We start from the raw sequence: 18,157 nt of genomic DNA, 5'->3' as shown, positions 1-18,157 counted from the left end.
ACGTATTTTGAGGGATTGTTGGGAAAGTCTTTCAGAATCCCGTCAGAAAGAGATGAAACTCCAACCTCTGGCAGAACTTTGCCCACGTCCCGGGGGAAACAGGGGACATTGAGTCAGAGTGGAACATTTTCCGTGCCTCCATTGTTGAGGCAGCTAATCTGAGCAGTGCGGCAAGGCCATGGAGGACAGATTCCTGGAAATTCTGGTCGTCTCAGGAAGGGGAAGTAGTGCACCATCAACACTGTGTAGAGTGGAGATGGCTGTTGACCTCGACTCGGGAATCAATGGGGAATAGGCATGGGATGATTACCGTTTTGACAGTAAACCACCATTTTAAATGTCACTTTTTTTTTAAAACCGCCCAAACTTGCCAAAACGTATAAATTGTACTTTTCCCTCATACAAGAGTCGTCAGCCTAACACCGGACAGGCAGTGTGCAGCCTCGTGTCATTGTGAATCCCATGTGAGTCCACCCTTCATTGCACCAGCCAATTGGCTGCTTCCAGCTTCGAGGGATTTATTATACTGTACAAATAAGGACAAGTTCAATATTAAGGTAGATAAGGTGGCTAACATTTTAAAGTCTACTAGTTTACATCACAGAGTAAAGCCTACGTAATCCTGCGAACCTTACTATTTTCACTCGTTGTTGTCTAAAAAAATTAATAAATAAAAAGAAAACCAAAACACTAATAGACTGTAGCGGGGCGGCCATTACGCCACACGGCTTCCGCATTCCGCATTGTGTCGCATACAACACCGGCCGTGAAATTGTGCTTTATTTAAATATTTGCACCGCTGTAAATTGGCTAGTGTGTGTGTGTGTGTGTGCGTGTGTGTGTGTGTGTGTGTGTATTAATGTGAACCATGCCATGCCACCAATATAAAAGGATTCATACCCTGTATATCATTTCAACTGCCTCTCAACAGAAATACCTTCAAGAGTAATGTCTAACCCTTTCACATACTCACTTAGCATGTGGTCTAAGGAGTAAACACCTTCTTTAGATGTAAACACAACAAGTGGGTATTATGGCTACTTAGTTACCTCACATCACCACAAATATTCCTTCATAAATAAAAGAGCTTGGGCTCCAAGGGAAAGGTCTGTTTAAATGGCCCGTGGTCATGCACGGGTTCTTTCATTGTGTTTTCTCTACGTATTTTTGTCTTTATTAGCTCAACAAAGTGTTCGTCAAGTACAGTGTGTACTGAATGCGTGTGAGTGGATAGGTGCGGGTGTAATATATTCCAAAATGAAAATCATTAATTATGTACAGTATCACATACACACGAGTGTAGGGATTGTCAAAACAGAAAGGTGCTGACTTTCCCAAACACGCAATGATTAAAAGGGACGACAAAATACATGAATGACACAAAATAAGCTTTGATTAAAAAAAAAAGGCAACCACAATAACGTTTAAAAAAGGACAAAGCCTAAAAGACCATACTGTGACCATCATCCTAACATAGCAAAACAGAGTTAGCCCACAAGCTAGCAACCGACTAATTTTTGGATCGACCTCATTGTACGTAACATATTAAAGCCTTCTTTTGTCTATGCATTCTAACGCTAACACAGAGCAGTGAATTCGATGGAGCCATACTTATGAACCTAATCTATTTAAATTGAGAAGTACGCGCGTTCAGATGTTGCTAAATGTCGCGAGCTTTGTAATGTCGAAATTTTGCTGGCAGAAGCCAAAAACCTACCACAACTTACCACTGCCTGACAAGAAGGATGGATTCACTCAACGTGTGCGAAGTTATGCAAGCACCGACAAAACAAAAAGTAACAAAATGATTATCGAATTATATTCTTAATTTCTCGAACTGAAGTTATACGATGGAATCTAAAGTAATCTGCTCGGTGTCGACGTTCTAGTGAGAAATAATACACAAAAACATTTGTCTTACTATACTCACAATTCCATATGAAATGTTAAATCACACGAATGTTGAGCATTGGTCTGTAAAATTGCACGGCAAAATCTCGGTCTGTTCCTGTGTGTCTACCACACAGTGGTCAGGTCACAAAACCCTGTCGAGTCACTAATACTGAAAGCTAGAATCCCCCTCTTCCAAAATAAAAGCACGAGCATAGCAAACCAATGAAATTTGTTGTTACTTTGATCGAATGTCTGTTTGGCCAATCAACGAATTCTGTTGCGTTTACGGATTGAATGTAAACCAATGGAATTGAGATAAGGGGCACCTCTATAGTTGACTAAAAGAGGCCAATTAATTACGTCGAAGCGATTGGATTCAGGCAGTTGTTTTAATGCAACGATTAAATCATTGCTCATATAAGAAATGAAACGAAAAGAAAAGAAAAGAAAAAAGAAGCCACACAAAAACAAACAAAACAATTGATACATACACAGCAGTGTGCCGTATTCTAATAATATAAACTTGGAAAATGTAATTTGATACACTCAGCCACTGGGATATGTGTTGCAGTGGGCTGAAAGCAATCACTTTATGAGTGGACGTTGTTAGTCCTCAATCATAATGAATTCGTGTACTGGCGTTACATATTCAGGATACAAAAAATGTAAATGCATTACATTAGACAGAACTGGGTATTTTACTAAAAAAATTGCGGTCCATTTCTCCACCATGTTTTCCGTCCGGAAAAAATAGTACCCGCCTATGACCCAGTCCGCCTATGATTTTAAACGGGCTTCCGTTAGCGTTTCCGACTACAAACTGCGACCAATGACATCACACACCCGCAGGACTCAGATAACGAACAATTATAGTTCAGCTTCAGAAAACAGGTGAATCGTGATTGGTCGTTATCTGAGCCCTGAGGGTCTGTAATGTCATTTTCAGTCAACAGAAGTGACAAAATGGCCACCCCTGAGATGACAAAAAACTGGTGGATTTTGCTGCTTAACTAATATTTCATATTAATCAAATTGCCTTGTTTCAAACTAGTCTGCTTGCACAGAACATCCATCCATCCATCCATTATCCAATCCGCTTATCCTCACGAGGGTCGCGGGCGTGCTGGAACCTGTCCAAGCTCTCTTTGGGCAGCAGGCGGGGTACACCGTGAACTGGTTGCCAGACAATCGCAGGGCACACAAAGACAAACAACCATTCGCACTCACAATCATACTTAAAGTGCCGCTAACATGACCTTTGCAGTGACAAAAAAAAACATCCTTTGGACACCCTAATACTGTATCAAAACACTTTTTCAAGAAATTCCACCTAGTTGTCGAATTATAGGCTCCAATCGAAGGTCACTGACAGCCTAGGACGAAACGAGCAGATTTTGGTGGGCGTGGACAAGGCGCGGCCAAGGCGCGGCCAAGACGCGGCTGAGGCGTGGCCAGGGGATGCCTGCCCCACGTGCTTACACACTGAGTTTTAACGTCCGCACTTAAATAAATATTGACACCTGCTTTTGAGCACAACAGTAGGTCACCAAATGCCACGTTTATGTACAAAATGTTTTTATAATTGGTATTATTACAGTAGTGTCTGTTTAATGACAGTTATCAAATCTATTTCTAAATTAGGTGTCCAATCAAAAACATTTTTGGGGAGTGTGTGTTCTATACTCCAGTCACACTTCAGTCTCCACAAATATCCTGGACAAGGATATATCAATATTATGTAGTAGTGCAACTCGTGTAGTATGTATAAGTATAGTGGTGTTACTTGTATGTATGTTAGCATCTGGTGGTGGCCTCTGGTCAACTACGTCATCACATCGAAGTTAGCTTGTGTTGCCGATGCGGGAGTTGACAGAAGTGGCTCAACACATTGAGCGCACACTATGTGCATTTCAGTACGATCCTGAATCCGGCCCAGATGGTGAGTCACCAGAAGAAGTGACCCGACGGCTGCAGCAGGATGTATCATAATGGTTAGTAGTCAATTGTGTTTGGTTGTTTAGGTTAATACAACATTAGCTTGTCATAGCGCTAATGAGTGTAGCTGGAGGTGCTGTTTATTACAAGTGAGGTAATCACTAAATTGTACCCGAATCAAGTGCTTCCACTTGTAATAAAAAAACTAAATATGGCATGCAAGATGGCAGTGCTCTGTTTATTACATGTAAGTGATGTAACCACTGTAAATTGTACCCGAATCAAGTGGATCCCCTTGTAATGCAAAACTAACTGCTCAATGCAAACTATGGAAATGGCAAATGTAACTGTGTCCTATCCATGTGGCCTATTCAGTACTGGGTAATCTCATCTCATCTCATCTGCCTTGTGCTTTTTGATAGGTGCCTCTGTGGGAAATGTGCCACTATGCCAACAGAAGCAGAGAATATTTGCTTTTGGGAAATTTCCATGGCATCATTCCACTACGATTCTGAACACCAATTTGCTATTTGTTTCACACCTCAATATTATACTTACCATTAGGGCTGTTCGATTTTTCCTAACAAGAAAATCCATCTTATTTTCTCTCAAACCCGCTTTCACGATTACGATTTCTTTGTAAAATGAAAAAAATAATGGAAAATGAAGTATTTTGAAAGTCTTTTATTTAATCTTAATTTTCCTTTCTTTGAACTCAAAATGCCAGTCAATTTAACTTAATACACACAGAACATTCCATTGGGATTAACAGCATTTTACTTACACAATAGATTTAAAGATCTGTTCTTAATTAAACCAATAATGAAAGAGGAAAGTGCATATACCATCTGAAACTAAATCATCAACACGAGATAAGGTAGACAAAATGCTATGCAGATTTACGGGCCACTGCACTACGGAACAATTCACTGTAAAAATATGTTTTGAGAAGGATTTAATTTACAGTCTTATGAATAAACAACTAAATTGTGAGGGAAAAAAATCGTATATTAGTAACAGAAATTAGTGAAATTAAAATTAATCATGCAATAACCACACTGAAAAAAAAACAATTATTGTAGTCGTTTCAGGCATCTGGCATATCGTTCTTTTGTGAGCTGGTGCTGGGGACTCCTTGGGCGCACAATCAGGGTGGTTATTCCAGCGTGTGTGGTCCTTTGCATCCGCTCTGAATTTCCAGAGGACGACAGCCAGTACACCGGATTCAAACTGGCCCTCGTCTGAACCTGGACACAAAACTGGCAACAACCTTCTACTTGCCGGGGCCTCTCATACTGGGCTGATAGGTCCTCAGGCACAGGGATGGCCAACATTACATCAGTGTATGGCACAGGATCGGAAAAGACTTCATCAAAAATGTCTTCAACATAACCTGTAACATACAACAAGGACAAATATCTCAGGTTAAATTGTGTTTATTTTTGTGTTATTGTGTCTTTCTACATATTTCATGTAATATATATATATTAGTGCTGTCAAGCGATTACAATTTTTAATCGTAGTTGATCGCATTTTTTCATAGTTGACTCGTAGTTAATCGCATATTTTATTTATTGTAAAAAAAATCCCTTGATTTTTCTGTCCCATTATTCTCTTGAATTTTAATACCCTTAACATGAATAAGAGGATTGATTTTCTTATGCAAATACTTTATTAAAGCGAAGTCAACCCAAACATATTATTTTTTAAGAATATGCTCCATTCAAGCCCACTAGTTCAAACAAGGCATTCTGATAAATATTGCGTTTGTGGAATAAGAGTTAATCCACCTGTTTTTAGTTATACGTATATACACATATATACGTATATACACATATATACGTATATACACATATATATATATACATATATACACATATATATATATACGTATATACACATATATATATATACGTATATACACATATATATACGTATATACACATATATATACGTATATACACACATATATACGTATATACACATATATATATACGTATATACACACATATATACGTATATACACATATATATATATACGTATATACACACATATATACGTATATACACACACATATATACGTATATACACGTATATACGTATATACACACATATATACGTATATACACGTATATACGTATATACACGTATATACACATATATACACACATATATATACATATACACACATATATACACACATATACATATATATACACACACATATACACATATATACATATACACATATATACATATACACATACACATATATACATATACATACACATATATACATATACATACACATATACATATACATATATATACATATATACACATATACATATGTTTTGTTTTTTAAACTGGAAACTGAGGCACTCAAAGTTATTTTGAATTAAAAGGCCTTTTAATTCAAAATAACTTTGAGTGCCTCAGTTCCTAGTTTTTTTTTGCAAGTCCTGCGTTGATCCCTTGACTGAAGAGCACCAAAGAGACATTTTTGAGAAAACTACAAACATCCGAGAAGCACTCCTGCTTTCATTGCTTGAACACAAATACAATTATTTATTTGCTTTGTGATCTTAACATTCTAAAGGAGACTGGACGTTGTTCATACCTTTACTTCTTAAGTGAGACTGCAGTGTTCTCGAAGCCAGCTAAGTCCCTACACAACTTGTGGGTAATATGTCCGTCTGGCAGGCAACACTCCTTGAGAGGGGGTGAACAATGGCTTATTTAACCACTGCTACTTGAATGGGGGACTGCTAAGCCAATGACTGGACCGACTGAGTTGTGCTGGCCTGTTACCAAAACATTCAATAAAACAGATTAACTACAAATATAAAAAGCATAAAAACTGTGTTGATCACTCAACTGTCTTGTTTGACTTGCTACAATATATACATTGCTGGGAGGAAAAGTCAGGAATTAAACATTTTAGCAAGCCAACTTTGTTTTTAATTACAGACAAAAACAATGTCGACAGCAGCACGAGATTCGGAAATACATTAGCAAATAAGCATCTCACTTCAAGGATTGCAAAGGGACATTGATAAAGCTAAATTACAAATAGCATTTGTTTGTAACTGTAAAGAGTTTCACAACATGTGTTATATACTCACACGCTTCGAGATCGATGTTATATTAGCCGCGAAGCTAACGTATGTGATTACAACAGTACTTTTAGCTTACACAAAGAAAAGCTGTTATGAATGACGACACGACAGTGTTGAACAGCAGCACGAGGTTAGGAAATACATAAGCAAATAAGCATCTCACTTCAAGGATTGGAAAGAGATATTAATAAAGCTAAATTCCAGAGAACATTCGTTCATAACTGTAAAGAGTTTCACATCAGGTGATACACTCACACGCTTCGAGATAGCATCGATGTTGGGCTGTTAGCCGCGAAGCTAACGACTCAAACAAGTCCACAATATATCACATCTGAAGGAAATTGCTCCGAAAATAGACTTACTTGGACAGGGTTACTTCCAATTCCAGAGAGAGTTGGTATTGATCCCGGCAAAGCCAAAGATGTCCAAATTGCTGAAACAGTCATCAGCAAAATGTTTGCCACAAAAAAGTTTTGGGAAGTCTTTGGACACATTCGATTTATAAATAAACCTCAACCACAAGCCTTTCTGTGGCTTGGATGGAGTGAGAAGAAAAAGGTGTTTGTTGTCCTTTGTGCAGTCTGGTACAGAGCAGCTCCGAGGGCTTTTCTGGCTTCCATCTTTTTCCTGTGTAAGCGACTCAATTGTATACCGGTTGCGGATGGAGTTCGCGCTGAGTGAGGGACATACTACCAAAAAGGGGCGGGTTAGTGAAGTATATAATTGCAGGCTGCTGAAAGGGCCCGTTTGTCAGTGCTGATTGAGCTATGTTGATACAAACGGCCATAGGAAAGGGAAACGTTGCTCTCACAACTTTGGCTACGTAGTCAGGTTGGAGGAATGCATATTTATGACTAAAAACCGTAACAAAAAGAGATCTTATCATCTTTAAGAACAGTGTTCAATTAACCTACCATGTTTTTGGGATGTGGGAGGAAACTAGAGTTTGCACAGAACATATTCTTGAAAAAATGTGTTTGGGTTGACTTCCACTTTAACTAACTGTTAACATTTAGCTTATATCTTTTCCTTTTGCAAAATCTCTCTTCTTACAACATTGGCTGGAAAAAAAATATTTGGTCGATCACCCATTTATTTGATGGCTGAGGGAATAGGCTGTCTCGTGCAAACTTCTGTTCCAGATATGATTTGATCTTGTACACAAGCCAAATTTAACAAAGTATAAGTAATCCCATCAACCATCAAATCGTTTGTTCAAACCATTGACAATTTTATGACAGATTTAAATATTCTCAAATTCGAAAATAATGACTTTTTCACTCATAAAAAAACAGTGTTATGCCTTTTCCTGACTGATACTCTCTACCCAATACGAGCAAATAGGAATTCAATCATCCAGCTGTTTTTACAATACCCACATTAAGAAAATTCAAACACTACACAAATATATGGTCAGCCCCAAAGTAAAAGAACTCCATTTCAAAATTTTAAGCAACATTAATCATCCAGTGAGTTGATAAGATTGAGATTGGGTATTGACCACAATTTGAAACTTCAAATCTTTTCTTTGACTGTGTACACAACGGCTTTCTGGAAGGACTTTCAGGCAGAGTTGGGCACTTTACCTTTTTTGCTGGTCCGTCCTCCGACCGCGACTTGGCTTCCGTCCTCGTCCATCCGTCCTCATTCATAAAAATAATCGTCCTCCGACCCAGTTCGTACTCATTCATTTAAAGCGCTTCTGTCCATACATTCCGCCGATCCGCGAATGAATTAAGGTGCGAAACTTAGTTATAGAAAATATGTATGCAAATAATGTGTATTGAAGAGGAAATGACCTCAAAGGTTTTGCAATAAAACACAATAGCATTGCATTATTACTCAGTCTTAAAGTGGAAGTCAACACAAACATATTTTTTTCAAGAATATGTTCTCCGCAGGCCCACAGGTTGAAACACGGCATTCTGATTAATATTGCGTTTGTGGAATATGAGTTAAGCAGCAAAATCCCCCCTGTTTTAGCCATCTCGGGGTTTTTTTGACAATGACCAATCACGGCTCAGCTTCAGAAAACAGGTCAGCCGTGATTGGTTGTTACCTGAGCCCTGAGCAGTGGTGATGTCATTTTCATTTGACAGAAGTAACAAAATGCCCCCCCCAGAGATGGCTGAAAACAGGTGGATTAATTCTTATTCCACAAACGCAATATTTATCAGAATGCCTAGTTTCAACTAGTGGGCTTGCATAGAACATATTCTTGAAAAAAATATGTTTGTGTTGACTTCCACTTTAAGATTGAGTAACAATGCAATACTATTGTGTTTTATTGCAAACCCTTTGCGTTTTAACACAAGACGTTCTCAGTTTTCATAAAATAATTATTGCAAAAAAATGCAAGGTTATTTTAAGAGGAAACAAAGTCTTCCACTTCCAGGTCATTTAAATGTATACGCTGGTAGAGATTTTTACAGTCTAAAGATGTGCCACACAAGGACATACTTTGCAGGCAAAGAGATAAGGTACTAAATGTTAACAGTTAGTTAAAACAAAATTGCTATCCCGGATAACACACACAAGACAGGTTGGATGTGTTTCTGTCAGTCAGTGAAATGGCATCCTGTGGCATTATCCACGGTATTACATGTGTTGAAGCACATGCAGAATATGCATGTGCAATGTGACTACTAGGAAGCACATGAAAAGCGTTGTGCAGGCAATTAATTAAGGCTGCTCCGGAAAAGAGAACATGCAGTGGTCTCCTTAAAGAACCCAACACAACATGTTCAGTCAGTACTTGACCCAGTTAGGGACAAATAGAGGGACAGACAAAAACCCACTTATGTCCTCTCTTAGTCCGTCATTTTTAAAAGACTTCTCATCCTCCGTCCGTCTGTCCACAAAATGGGACCATTCCGTCTCTGGAGCTGGGACAGAATGCTCAGCTCCGCTTTCAGGACTGGATCCCAACCGAAATCGTTCATTCTGTTCCTTTTATAAAGGAAGATATTGTCTTTGGACTTATTTAGAACGACAATGTATGTGAACTGATGTTAAACAACCTATTACTGTTAGCTAAATATTTCATCCACAGCTCCAAATGGAGAAAGACAACGTCCCTTTCTGTCTTTATGAAAGATCTCACAGACAATCACCTCAACTCTTTAAAACTGATGAAAAACAAAAATGAATGAGATGTACTCTGGCGTTTTGTTTTTTGTTTTCTTAACTTGGATGTCTTACTGCGTTCCTTTTTTCTTCTTTTCTTCATTTTATTTTATTTATCCATCCATCCATTGTCTATACCGCTTCTCCTCACAAGGGTCGCGGGGCGTGCTGGAGCCTATCCCAGCTGTCTTCGGGCAGTAGGCGGGGGATACCCTGAATTGGTTTCCAGCCAATCGCAGGGCACACAGATACAAACAACCACACTCACAATCACACCTAGGGGCAATTTTAGAGAGTCCAATCAACTTACCATGCATGTTTTTGGAATGTGGGAGGAAACCGGAGTACCCGGAGAAAACCCACGCTGGCACGGGGAGAACATGCAAACTCCACACAGGGAGGCCAGGGCCGGGATCGAACCCACGACCTCTGAACTGTGAGGCGGACGTGCTAACCAGTCGACCACCGTGCTGCCTTTATGTTATTTATTTATTTAGTATTTTTTCAATGTGCCAAATTGTTTGTACATTTTGGAAAAATTTTGAAAAAAAAATAAAATAAATAGTGCAATAATGACTAGTATTTCAACACCATTTTTTTTGGGGGGGGGGGGCGGAGGGTGATCACATAATTATCCATAGAGATGGGCGGGTAAAGCATTAGGTGTTGAGACTTTCTTTGAAATTATGGCGAAATAGATTTGGGATGTTGGTGCTTAAGTGAAAGCAACGACATCTAGTGGACTAAAGAAGTCAAAGTAACATAAGGATGAAACATTCCCTCACAGCAATATACAGACTATAGAGGGCGTCTGTGTTGTCGCTCCAGTCCAGTTTATTGTTCAGATGAACACCCAGGTACTTGTAAGTTGAGACTCTCTCAACATCTGTTCCCCGGATATTCACTGGTGCAGGTGAAAAGTGCTGGCGCCTACCGAAATCCACCACCATTTCTTTGGATTTCCCTGCATTGATCAGGAGGCGGTTCTGCTGGCACCAGCCCACAAAACCCTGAGTAAGTTCTCTGTACTCCCGATCATCTCTGCCTGTGATGAGGCCGACAATCGCAGAGTCGTCAGAGAACTTTTGCAGGTGACAGGTAGGGGTGTTGTAGTTGAAGTCCGAGGTGTAGAGGGTGAACAGGAAGGGAGCCAAGACCCCTGTGCTACAGAGAAGCACGTCAGACACACAGTTCTGTGTCCTCACATACTGTGGCCGGTTTGTGAGGTAGTCCTGGATCCATGTGGTGAGGTGGTGGGCCACCCCTGCCCGCTCCAGCTTGTCTCCCAGTAGGGTGGGCTGGATGGTGTTGAAAGCACTGGAGAAATCAAAGAACATGATCATCACAGTGCTCCCTGCCTTCTCCAGGTGGGAGAGTGAAGTGTGGAGGAGGTAGATGATGGCATCATCCACACTGATGCCAGGCTGATATGCGAACTGGAGTGGGTCCATTGAGGAGCTCACCAGGGGGCGCAGTTGGACAAGGACCAGTCTCTCCAGGGTCTTCATCAGGTGAGACGTCAGCGCCACTGGTCTGAAGCTGTTGAGCTCCTTCGGGTGGGGGGTCTTTGGCACCGGGACCAGGCAGGATGTTTTCCATAGCTGGGGGACCCTGCCCAGCTTCAGGCTCAGGTTGAACATGTGCTGGACAATTCCACACAGCTGGTCTGCGCAGGATTTGAGGAGCTGGGGGCTGATGCCATCTGGACCCGCTGCCTTCCTCGCCTTCATCTTCTTCAGCTGGTTCTTCACCTGAGATGTTGTGAAGGCCAAGGCTGGGCAGGAGGGAGTGGTGGCTATCTGGTGTAGCTGGGAGCTGGAGACTGTGGAGAAAAGGGGGGAGGGGGTGACACAACCAGCAGGAGGAATAGGTGGAGGCTGCAGCAGGAGAGACTGAGTGGGGGCAGGCATCTGATCGAACCTATTGAAAAAGAGGTTGAGCTCATTTACCCACTGCAGGTCCCCCCCAGTCCGGGTCTTGGGTTGTCCGTGGCCTGAGATGGTCTTCATGCCCCTCCAGACTCCCCTGGCATTATTCTGCAGCAGCTGCTCCTCCATCCACTTCCTGTAGGACCTTTTCCCCTCTCTGATCCTCCTCCTCAGCTGGCGCTACACAGTCTTCCGCTCCTCTATGTTGCCTGACGCAAAAGCCTTCCTCTTCTCCTTCAGGAGAGCTTTTATGTCTGGTGTGATCCAGGGTTTGTTATTGGAGAAACACCTTACTGTCCTGGTGGGTATGGTGTTCTCCATGCAGAAATTTATATAGTCTGTGACTAATGTCTTCCCCGTGAGCATCGCTGAATACTTCCCACACCGTTGTGCTGAAGCAGTCCTTTAAGGCCTCCTCGGCCTCTCCAGACCATCTCTGAACCGTGCGGGTCACAGCTGGCTGCCTGCGGACCAGAGGTTTGTACACAGACTGGAGAGCCACCAGGTTGTGATCAGCTTTGCCCAGCGGGGGGAGGGGCAGTGATGTGTATGCCTCCTTGGTGTTGGCATAGAAAAGGTCCAGTGTCTCATTGTCTCTGGTGTGGCAGGTGACATACTGTGTGAATGAAGGCAGAGAGGAGGAAGGGAAGGCATGATTGAAGTCACCAGAGATGAATATCAGGGCATTTGGGTGCTGTGTTTGTAGCCTGCTCACTGCTGCAGTCAAGACATCACAGGCTGTGTCGCCGCTGGCAGCTGGGGGGGACGTAGACGGTCACCACGATCACATGACTAAACTCTCGCGGGATGTAGAATGGCCTCATGCCAACAGCTAGCAGCTCAATTTCCCTGCTGCAAAGCTGCTCCTTAATCGTGATGTGCCCAGGATTACACCATCCATCGTTCAGAAACACAGCCAGCCCTCCTCCTTTCCTCTTTCCACTCTCCAGCATCCTGTCCGCGCATATGATTTGGAAGCCGTCCAATTCTACGACCGCGTTTGGCGTTAGCGCTGTTAGCCACGACTCCGTGAATAGCATCAGGCTAGCCTCCCGGAAGTCCCTCTCACCCCGGGTAAACGCCGCCAGCTCGTCCATCTTGTTGGGGAGAGATCTAACATTCCCCATGATAACAGACAGGAGGTATCGACGGGATGGTATCGTCTCCTCCTTTCCCGTTTAACCCCCGCACGAGATCCCCGTCTCTTCCTCCTCAGCTCACGGGGGATATCGCGTCTCGCCCCAGGAGCCGGCGCAGGGTTAGCACGGAGTGCTAACAGCTGATTCCGGCTGTAAACAATGGTGGCACGGCTCCGAGCCAAGTCGCTGGACACGATCGCGCAAAAAATAGCCACCAGCAGCAGTAAGAATACCGCAGTTTGGGTGTCCATTGCTACGCAAGTTACGACTATCAACTATATGAAAAAGGTATGAGATAGAGTAATAGTAAGGAACAAAAACACACGAAAAGGCTCACCGGTGAGCCGGAGCTCCTGTAGCGGGCTGCCACTCGCGCGGCGCCGGAACCAGCCATTTTTAAAAATTTGTCACCCCCACCGCTCCGCCCCAAAAATGGGCATGCGGCCAAGACGGGGGGTCCGACCGGTCCGGCCCAGGGATGGACTGCCCAGCTCTGGTAGTTTTACTACCTGTATGTCATTAATTAGATATCGTGAAGGTTTAATACAAACAAGTATGTGTGGCAAATAGGGTTGGGCATCGTTTGGATTTGGCCGATTCTGATTCCGGTTCTTTGATTCGATTCCGGTTCCTAACGATTCTCGATTCTGATTCTTAAAAAAAAGGAGTTACTTTTGGACAAATCACATGAACTTCTCTGTTCTTTAATTTAATGAAAATTTTACTGTTTGTGAACTTTACCATGAATTACTCAAAAGGTTGTTTTAAACCAGTATATTTATTTTAATACATTTTTTTGTATTATTTAGTGTTATTTTTCACAAGAGCTTATTTTATAGAAGTTCAAAACAATACAATGATCAAGCTGTTACTGAAAACACGCTACTGAGCACCAATTGATTGTCTAGCCTTGTCTTTCTTTAGAAAGAAAATATATATGACAAACACAAAGCTGCATTTTAAGGGCAAGCGAGAAAAATGTATCAAATCTAAGCAGTCAATGTAACCATATGCTGTATGTGTATATGTACAGTATGTATGTATATGCTGCAGCTGTGTATGCTATAAGCTAAATATTGGCTGGATATGTGCATCTGTTTGTTGAACTTGTTGGGTGAATGTTGGCAGTAGATGTATCGATACTTAGCTTCTGACTTTTGGTCATGACCCGCATCGCGTCAGTTCTATGGCTATGCGTTGGTCGAATGAGCCAGACGGGCTGGCCCGGGCAGGATTGTCAACCCCACAAAAGGCCAACTGCTGTCACGGCGGTGTCCAAACAGCCGCCGTACCTGTGGAGATCCGCGGCGGTGGCGACTCTGGGGGCCGGGCACGCCCAGAGTCGCCACCGCCACGGCCCAGGCTAGCCGGCAAGCATGAAGCAAGCGGAGAGGCTGACCAAGGGGAACACGGCAGCTCGAATGGGGATGAGCTTCCGTGCTATTGCGACGCAACTTGGGCAGCAGCAGCCCACACATTTTTTTTTTAATCGGTCGTACTTTGTTCGTGCTTCTTCCACGCAGCTAACTAGGAATCGAAACTTAGCTCTGATATTCTAAAATCTGAACAGTTCCGGGAGGACAGGAATGATGGTCGCAGTTCCACTCGATTCCTGGTTCTCGGTGCCCAACCCTAGTGGCAAAATAGAGCCACACACCCTACCACAAGGGAGTTGTGGCTCTGATAATTAAGTGGGCGCCTATAAATAGATCTGGGCAGCACCCTTGTGCCTCTTTCTTCCTCTTTCTCCTTCACGGACCCGGCACACAGGTGAAGTGCACGTATTGGCATCTGTGTGAGAGTGTGGCGTCGTCATTGAAAGTATGCATGTTTGGGCAACTCAGCCTAGTTTTACACATGTGCATCATTTACACATGATCCGTTACTGCAGTGCAGGGGCGGAGCCATGGGTGGGCCTGGGTGCGCACAACACGCATGATCTTTCCAATTCAACCCCAGATAGCAAGGAAGTTCGGAAGCAGCCAGTTTCATTAACATGCGGGGCCTCTATAAAAGGGCCGTGCAGAATCTAACCTTCCTCTCTTCAAAACTCTCTTCAAAACCCGCTCTTGGAAAAAGCTCCACTCTTCAAAAAAAAAAAAAAACTCTCATGAAAAACTCCTCATCTGAAACTCATTCCCTAGAGAACCTCTCTTGAACTCTTTAAATTTTTATCGTGGCTTACAAACTCTTTTCTGTCACCAGCCACCCTCTGACTCGTGCCGGGTCAGAACATCTCCTCCTTTCTTTTTTGTTACTCAGATTTTTGTTCGGGTCGCCCACCGCCCGAGACCTCCAATTCTTCCTGCGGCCCGACCCGGTTGTTTGCTCAGAGAGCACATCGTGCGGCTGCGCCAAGGAATGTGCCATTTCCCTCGAAACGGGGATCACAGCGTGCGTCCGGCAAAAGCCGAAACGCTCTCACGACCAGTGTCTGTGCAACCGGAACGGGTAGCCCAAATCGGTCTGAACCACATCGCGTGCTGAGCTGCAGAATCACCGGGGGGCGTTGGAATCATTTCTTTTTGGTTGAACTTTTACATTTTTGGACTTGATTTTTCCTTCTTGCTCCCCTTTGACATCACTCCGCGGGAACGCTTCCTCCCTCCTCGTTTGAACGACAACAACCAACACCTGTAAGTGCAGCTTGCAATTTCCTACAGGTTGACAGTTGGTGCATAGTTCAATTGGGAATCAACAGAGCTTTCTACAAGTCAGCTAACCTTAACTTGATACGCCAGCTCACCCCTCATCACATGCGCACGCACACTCACACGCATAACACACACGCACGCACGTGCCCACACACACATCGTCTGGCCCCAATGCCCCTTTTCTCACAATCTTTCGATATTAGTTTTTCTTCATTTATTTAGACTTGTCTTAGCAAAGGATTTCTTTATTGTGTTTCTGTTTCTGAACATTGTAGTGTGTTACGTCTAGATTTCAATAGCTGTAGAAAATAAATAAATGTCATCTACAGAAATCTAGTGTGAATTGTATGTGTTTGAGTCAACGTTTCAATCACTAATCTGGTCAATTGGATTGACATATTTTTAATGTAGTGCCTTCATATATTAAGACTGAATGACGAGGACTTTTTCGTGTGTTTTGTCCAAAGATCAACCCAAAACGGGCGTGGTGCCCCTAGCGGCGATCGAGAGTTAGTACAGGCATTAACCCCAATCGCCGTCCATTTATTAAATTCATATGTAATACTAAACAATAGCTATAATTACTTGTCTGGATTTAATGAGAAAATAAGTTTAATACATGTATGTGCTGAGTCACCAACAACAGCAGAAGAACAACAACGTACCATAATGTAGGTCATCAACAGAAAATGTAAAAGTACTTGTGCAACTAAATTCAAGTATTAGGTTTGCATTCACACTTTACTAAATTGTGTAAACCATTCAAGTTGAAAAAAAATCATGAATCATGTACCTCTCCGGTGCTCGACTGGTTAGCACATCCGCCTCACAGTGCTGAGGTCGTGGGTTCGAATCCGGCCCCGGCCTTCCTGTGTGGAGTTTGCATGTTCTTCCGTGCCTACGTGGGTTTTCTCCGGGTACTCCGGTTTCCTCCTACATTCCAAAAACATGCATGGTAGGTTGATTGGACACTCTAAATTGCCCGTAGGTGTGATTGAAAGTGTGAATGATTGTTTGTCTCTGTGTGCCCTGCGATTGGCTGGCGACCAGTTCAGGGTGTACCCCGCCTACTGCCCGAAGACAGCTGGGATAGGCTCCAGCACATCCGCGACCCTAGTGAGGATGAGCGGTTTGGATAATGGATGGATGGATGTGCCTCTCTGTCATCAGGAGGATTCCCGCCATTGATATCTGCAACACCTATGCACTTGGCATTGTAACACTGTTCCCAAAGTTGAAGGACTGATATTCCAAGACTGGTTATTTAAGTATATGTGCTTGGTTGGCTAGATTTTTTGCCTCCTTTTCCGAAAAAAGAAGAATGGACAAATTGAAAACATGACATGACTGTTGTCATTTCACGTCACAAAGGTCATTATAGTTAATACAAATTACTAAAAAAAAAAAAATAAAATAAAATAAAAAAACTCCACCAAAACTAGACAACAAAGCTTTGTCGAAAAAAGAGGACTACAATTGTAAACTACCAAAATAAAAGAAAAAAGAAAAATTAAGGCATTTTTTGTATTGCTTGGTTGTTGTTTTTTTACCGCCACCACCATGCTAACACATGTACAATCAAGCCTGGAGAGGGTAAAACTGAAGAAGCCTTCAAATGGGGGGTGATTTTAGGTTTGAAATTGTGTACAAATCTTGAAGTTGAATAAAAAGCCCTCCAGACTGGTATCTCATATTGCCCCCAAAAATATAGCAGTTATAAGAACTGAACTAAAATGCAGCGTCCCCCCCCCACACACAAAAAACAACAACCTAGCAGCAGAAACAAAAATTAATTGGAAATAAAAACTTGTGAATTATCCTGAACTACTATAACCCATTGGTTCACACACAAGTGAAGTGAACTGTCCACCAGTCAAACCTAGCTCTAAACTGGCCCATACTTTACTCCAAATTGACTCATTGTACTGACAGAATTTTTTTCATCACTAACACAAGTTTCTTGTTGCCCTACGTGTTTCAGTTGTAAGGTTCACTCCATGCCACACATCACAAGAACTGTGCGTTCTCCAAATAATGTTCCATATTAACTTTATATATTTACTGTAAGGCGGCACGGTGGTCGACTGGTTAGCACGTCCGCCTCACAGTTCAGAGGTCGTGGGTTCGATCCCGGCTCCGGCCTCCCTGTGTGGAGTTTGCATGTTCTCCCCGTGCCTGCGTGGGTTTTCTCCGGGCACTCCGGTTTCCTCCCACATTCCAAAAAACATGCATGGTAAGTTGATTGGATACTCTAAATTGCCCCTAGGTGTGATTGTGAGTGCGGTTGTTTGTCTCTGTGTGCCCTGCGATTGGCTGGCAACCAGTTCAGGGTGTCCCCCGCCTACTGCCCAAAGGCAGCTGG

At 42.6% G+C, this 18,157-nt stretch overlaps 1 protein-coding gene and 1 long non-coding RNA gene across 2 annotated transcripts in view; both read right to left on the bottom strand.

Moving 5' to 3' along the window:
• The window catches only part of klhl25 (kelch like family member 25), a 45,644-nt gene extending 43,548 nt beyond the window's left edge, over nucleotides 1-2,096 (bottom strand). The window contains exon 1 of the mRNA XM_086027872.1: nucleotides 1,931-2,096. The gene's annotated coding sequence lies outside the window, so the exon portion shown is untranslated. The remainder of the gene's footprint in view (nucleotides 1-1,930) is intronic.
• Nucleotides 2,097-4,503: 2,407 nt separating this feature from the next.
• Nucleotides 4,504-7,818, bottom strand: LOC147148075 (uncharacterized). Its single transcript, XR_015086560.1, has 3 exons — nucleotides 7,311-7,818; nucleotides 6,450-6,633; nucleotides 4,504-5,221 (listed from the first exon to the last, which is right to left on the bottom strand). It is a non-coding gene; the product is annotated as an uncharacterized LOC147148075 (long non-coding RNA).
• Between the last annotated feature and the right edge of the window lie 10,339 nt (nucleotides 7,819-18,157).

This window comes from Filicampus tigris, chromosome 4 (assembly GCF_054856515.1).
Source record: "Filicampus tigris isolate MCC_2025a chromosome 4, RoL_Ftig_1.0, whole genome shotgun sequence".
Classification (NCBI taxonomy): Eukaryota; Metazoa; Chordata; class Actinopteri; order Syngnathiformes; family Syngnathidae; genus Filicampus; species Filicampus tigris.
Note: the sequence above shows the minus strand (reverse complement) of the source record. Positions and strands in the feature narration are given on the sequence as shown.